The sequence below is a fragment of the Dipteris shenzhenensis genome, chromosome 13 (assembly GCF_047967505.1).
Source record: "Dipteris shenzhenensis isolate YYH24624 ecotype China chromosome 13, Dip_SZ_1.0, whole genome shotgun sequence".
In the NCBI taxonomy this organism is placed as follows: Eukaryota; Viridiplantae; Streptophyta; class Polypodiopsida; order Gleicheniales; family Dipteridaceae; genus Dipteris; species Dipteris shenzhenensis.
Genome location: NC_141608.1, coordinates 33,784,619 through 33,791,172, shown reverse-complemented (window position 1 = coordinate 33,791,172; position 6,554 = coordinate 33,784,619).

Sequence of the window (6,554 nt, the reverse complement as noted above, 5' to 3'; positions counted from 1 at the left end):
TATTATTCTCATGCTATGGTGATTGAGGTCATTAGTTTCCATTCCAACATTTTGTGGGTTCTTTAATCGAGCTAATAAGAGGCTCAAATCATGATTTAGAAAGTATTGTTATCAATGTGGTCATTAAGGTCATTAGTGCATCTTTTGGGTTCCTTAACACTTTAATTTAAAAAATACTACCAAGCCAATAAGCACGCAAGTGCCTAAACAAATCCCCCTACAAATATCACTCAAAGGAGATAATGTTATTTCAATCCAAGCCAATAAAAATACAATATTGTTACTACATACCTACATGATTGGCTAAAATCATGCAAAAGCTAGCTCATTTATGTCACAATTGGAGCCCCATGTCCATAAGAGTACTTGACGAGTGGACTTACGTGCTTCCAAGCTTCATTTGGAGCCAAAATTTGGGATTTGATATCAGTAGCAATAATGTGATCACACATTACAACAAATTTCAAAATTTTCTCATAGATTATTTCTTCTAGGCTACCTTTGAAAATGTTAGCTCCTCTATCTTAGCTTGCACTTACACATATTGGTTCAAATACTGAGCTAAGAAGAGTACAAGTGGAAAAAGCAAAAAAAAGGCAAATATATCCATTTGGCAAGATAAACTAGAGGCAAGTGGAAAAAGGTAAAAAAGAATGATTTGGCAAGTTTTGAGTGATAGTTCCAATGTTGCATGTGCCACCATTCCAATTGAGTCTCAAAGTCCATTCATACAACCTCCCACAAGTAGTGAGACTACCCAAGGCCATTTTAGTAGTAGTTGTTGCAAGCACACCTCAATTGGGAAATAAAAAAACACCCGTATCTACATCGTGTACAATCATATTTACTGCTAGGAGTGGAAATTAGATCAAAAAATGAGGCAACCAACAATTATAGAGAGTATTGGAAGGACCTAGAGATGGCTCAATATATTATTGCTAATCAATTTTGCATTAATGATTATCCATTGATTATGATTGATAATGGTACATGTAACATGCACAAAATTGCATCACATGGTGTAGTGTAGGTTTCTAATCTCCTACTTATAATTCCTTATGGACAACTATACTAGACAAAGCATATTTTGAGCAAAGAGATCACATCAACCGTGGTATTTTTCCACTCTAGCATAACACAAGATGCACAGTTGTTTTAGATGTATGGAGAAATAAAAAAAGATGCACGTTGTTCAATGGGATAATTGTATCATCAAAAGGATAGGCATATTATGAGTCCATTGATTCAAAAAATCAAAGAAATTTTACATAGCAAGTATTTTTGTAGAATCCATAAGATAGATAGGTCCAGAAAAAGTTGTGGTTTAAGGAGATGACACATTATGCTCATGAAATTGTGAAGTTTGTAAGACCACACCAAATGACTCAAGACAATATATGATTCAAAGGTTGGGTCCATAATGTTACAATTGCCTGCAAGAACAAGCTTTTGCATGCACTTTTATACATTGTAATTGTTGATTAAAGATAAATCCTTTTTGATTGAGACCTTCCATTTCACATTTTATAAAGATGGATGAGCCAATGAATAGAGCAGTACAAATGAATGCGATGGTATCAAATAAAGATAGTGTCGATAGCATTATGGAAGACTTTTGAGGATGGCATGAGGATAATGCTACGTATTATGGTTGTGCTGAGAGCTTTGGACTCAAAGGCCCTACCATTGGAAAAGCTTGGATGCATTTTTGGAGCATAAAGAAAGCCCTCATTGCTAAAAATCCGCCAATGCATCTAGGGAAGCAAAATGTCAAAAGGCCCTTTAATGCACCAAAATGGAGGGAGATGTGGACTTTATTTAGAAAGCAATGGGATAAAGTTCATAGTCTATTGCATAATGTTGGGAATCTTTGATATGAAGTGGTGGAACATGAAACCCAAACAAGTTCCTAGAGCCTTGAATAATTTCCATGAGGTGGTTCAAGCATATTATTCTAGAGGGTTTATTTGCACCTACTAATGTACAAACACTAGCCAAAGCTACACCTATATAGCAATGTGGATGATGTGTACATCCCCTTTCCATGAGCATTTTGGCACAACCATGATCCCACTCAGTGCTTAAAGGATTTGGAGCCACTACAAGTATATCCATAGTACTTTGAAAGAGCAAACTCCTAGAAGATAAACTTGAGATGTGTGAATGAGGACCAAGCTGCAAAATGGACATATGTTGTTCTCGACTCCATACCTTACAAATATGTTCCTACCAACATTGAGCTAGGCATTGAAATCCAAACAAATGAGGAGGAGTAAGAGGTAGAATGTGATAGATGAGGAAGAGGATGATGAAGAAGACCTTATTGGCCTTCCAAACCACAATGATGATGAATTTAATGCTTGTAGCCTCGATGATCACGTTTTATAAAATGAAGGAAAAATTTGAATAATTTTAAGTTTTGAAGAATGAGATAGATGTTTTGAAAGTAGAATTTGTGTGTGTGCGTTTCTATGCATTGTGTGTGCATTAATTTAATGATTGGATGCATGTGTTAAGGGTTTTCTCCAATATTTGCATGCTTGCTTCAATGGGTTGTCTAGTTCCATTGTTGATGATATTGTACACATAATCGCAAGAGCCAACCTTATGACTTGCAAATAGCATTTCAAAGAGTCAAGTAGACATAACTCGAGCTGATATTTTCAAGGTAAAAGGGTTGCTCTAGCGACAATGTGCACTAGATCAATGTTAGAGTTGTGTGCTTCTACGCATTGTGTGTGCATTAGTTTAATGTCTACATGCTTGCTTTATGGGTTTCTTCAGTGGAGTTGCTTCAATGGGTTGCTGCCATGGGTGGCTTTAATTCGTAATTGTTACTCTTTGTTGTGTTCAATAGTAATGAGATAGATGTTTTAATGTAGCAGGTTGTCAGTACCATTTTTGTTATACTATACACATAATTGCAAGAGCCAACATTGTGACCTTCAAATAGTACTTCAAAGACTCAAGTATGTACAACCTATATTAAACTTGGAATATGTTATATTGAACTTAGAATACATTAAATGGGAATTTCAATAGTAAGAATTCAAGAGTCGACACATTATTTCTATGGCATATATTCAAATATTCAAAATATTTTTGTTTAAATGACTTGTTTTGTACTTTGTTGGATAGTGTCTCGCAACCATTGAAGAGATGTAGTGGCAATCCTTTGCAAGTGCTCAAAGTGTGCATGAAAGTGTATACTCCTCATCTTCTTAAGCATCCTCTCATGTAAGCAATCTCTTGCTTGCTCTTCTGGCTCTATCATTGCAATGTGACTCGTCTCTTGCTTGCTCTTCTAGCTCTATCATTGCAAAGTGTGTATTGCAGATAATAGGCAAGGTATTTTGGATGCATGAATTCAAGCACATGGACAAACTTAATATCAATGTATGAAGCATGTAAAATTTCACAATCAAGCACATGTAACATTTCACATGATAGGATGCAAGACAATGATGATATGATGCACGAGTATGCCACATGATGTAACATGATGTGATGCATGATGATGCTCTGTGATAGGTGATGATGCTCTGTGATAGGATGCAACCTGACAATGATGATGCATGACGATGCTACATGAAATGCTACATGATAGATGTACAATAAATTACAAGAAACTTATATAACTTACAAATACAACATGCATGCACGCAACATGATAGAGAATGCATGCAGGCAACATGATATAGAATGCATGCGTGCAACATGATATAGATGGCATACATGCAACATGATCAGAATGCATGCATGTAACGTGATAGAGAAGGAATGCATGTAACATGATGGAGAATTCATGCATGTAACATGATATAGAATATATGTATTGAACATGATACAAAATGCATATGCATGCAAAAGGAAAAAGGGCAAAAACCATCTCTCCCTTTGAGAGAGTGTAGGTACTTGTACCTTAAGAGTTGTACCATCTAGCCCTTGCCATGAAATCCAAAGCATGAAAAATGGTGTGGTGGGCTTAATGTAAGACAGGAGAATGACTTTCAAATCCAAAGCATGAGAAATGGCTTGTTGGTATTATTGTCTTTTTAGATGTAGTACTAGTGCCACCAATGATAAATGTTTATTTACAGGTGGTAGTTTTATCTTTTACCAATAGCATTAGTCTTACTTTAAATGAGGAATTGCTAGTTTCCCAATTTTTCTAGATCAAGAAAGTCTTTTTGTCATTGCATGCATCATTTTGTGAAAAGATGTTAACGTTTGTAAATCATGCAAAAAGTGCATGTGATTACATGAATATGTAATCCTTGGGTATGTTAACTGCTTTCTATAAGAGTGGCCTTTGTACTGGTGGGCTTTTAGGTTCCAACGTGTGGATTTACATGATAGGGTGCCCTGGAATACAAGCGAATACTTTAAGAAGGTAAAAGTGGAGAGTGTTATGTCCATAATGAGACTAACAAAGGACTAACCAAGATAGGCTTACTAAGATCAAGGCTAGGCTAAGTGAAGATCTAGGATAGGATTTGAGGTTAGGGTGTAGTCTAACCTGGGGCTTGAATGACCTAGGATTTGGATTGGAGCTACTTGGAGTTAGGGCTAATTGTTGTGCTAAAGATAGCTAGGCTATGCTAATAAATACAAGCCTAGAGCATAGTACTAGGAGAAATCATAGATTGTAATACTAGGATGAATTCTAGAGATGGATATCTCATGTGGAATATACATATTGGCTTGGGACTTGTACTTGGGAGAATGTCCATATGGTATGGGGTGCATGATTTGAACTTGACAATGACAAGTGCTCATGGTGGTCTATACCTCAAGCTTGGGGGTGGCTAAACATGAACCTACAACATAGTACTGGGATGAAGGTGAGCTACTAGCTAAAGCCCTGTTAAGTATAATCCTAGGAATAGATGTCTCATGTCAATGTAGACCTATTGGCCTAGGAAGGAGCTAAGGCAAGCTTCATGTGGTATGGGATGCATGATGTGAACTTCACACTGACAAGATCTCATGGTGATCTAGACCTCAAGCCCAGTGGTGGCTTGAAGTACTAAGCCTACAACTGTGGGAGGTGAGATGCTAGCTTAGTCCTAATGGGTTTCTAATCTATGACTTGCTCATTGATGATTCTCGCTCAAGGGCTACACCCTACCAAGGCCAGAAAGTGACTTGAATTGGTGGAGGGTGTTTCATTTTATCAAAGCCAAGGTTTTAGTTGGTGAAAGAATCTTACTAAAATGTGCTTGTAAAAGCATGATGCAGCATGCTTTACTATACTTGTTTGTCTTTATTTGACAAGCTAGCAAAACTCTTGTGCATGAGGACTTTCTTGGGTAAGCTCATGCTCATCTAGTAAAGGAGTGGTTGTTCCCATGTAGTGTGTTCTAAAGTTCATGCTCATTTGGTAGAGGATTTTCATCCCAAGTGTTACATTCAAAGGCATGTTTAAAGAGTATGGAATTCAGTGCCTTTGAGCATGAACCCCTCTCTACTTCAAATTGTGGACTGTAGACTCTATAGGATTAGAGGTCCATCATGGATTCTTACTTCGGTTGCATTATAGGCTTGGTTTGCAAGTTGTTGGTAGATCGAGGATGCACCTCTTCACATAATGGCAAAGTATTCCAAGCGAAACTAAGTTTTATTTAGTTCATGTGTATGAATGAATGTTTGGGATGATTTGTTAATTGAGCAACTATAGAAGTAGGCTAATCTCTCAAGCCTAAATTAGTTGTAGTAGATAGCAAATTAGCAAACTACTATGATGGGCTAGTTGATCCAACTTTGGGGGCAAAAGATCCTTGGTGGGTGAAGTTAGTGATAGCATTGCAGATTGTACGGCAAAGTTGTCAAGCTTAGATTTCTCAATATGTCAAGCCTAGACTAGCTATAGTCAATAGCAATTTAGCAAAGTACTATGATGGGATATCTGATCCAACTTTGGGGCAAAAATACTCTTGGTGGGAGAGGTTGCGATAGTCATGTAGATAGTACATCCAAGTTGTCAAGCCTAGATTTGTCAACCTATACAAGTAGGTCAATTTGTCAAGCCTAGATTAGTTGTAGTTGATAGCAATTTAGCAAGCAACTATGATGGGCTGGTTAATCCAACTTTGGGGCAAAATGGTGGGTGAGCTAGTGTTAGCCTTGTAGATTATACAACAAAGCTTTTGCAAAATATACGATGGTTGGTGCATCAAATCTTGCTAGTTGTATGGTAGGTTTTCTCGGCTGCATGGCACATTATGCACAACGTTATTGTTCAGCAATCAACATGAAATATTGTTATTGCTTTGGTCAGTTTTGGCAACCAAAAAGCTTTGGATAGAACCTGAAGATACAAATCTTGTAGTATGTGGAGAGTATTTGGAATAGCATGCTCTTGGATGCCTTACATCCCCCTTACATGTGAATGCAAAGTGTGTGATGCTTCACTTGCAAGGGTCCATGATATTGATTCACTACATGGTGGTGTATGGAGGTCTTTCCCTTGTTAAGCATTTATTTCCTATAGATGCCTGAGTGCCATTGGCTTGCATTTGCATGCTAAAGTCTACTTTAGTAACATGCCCAAG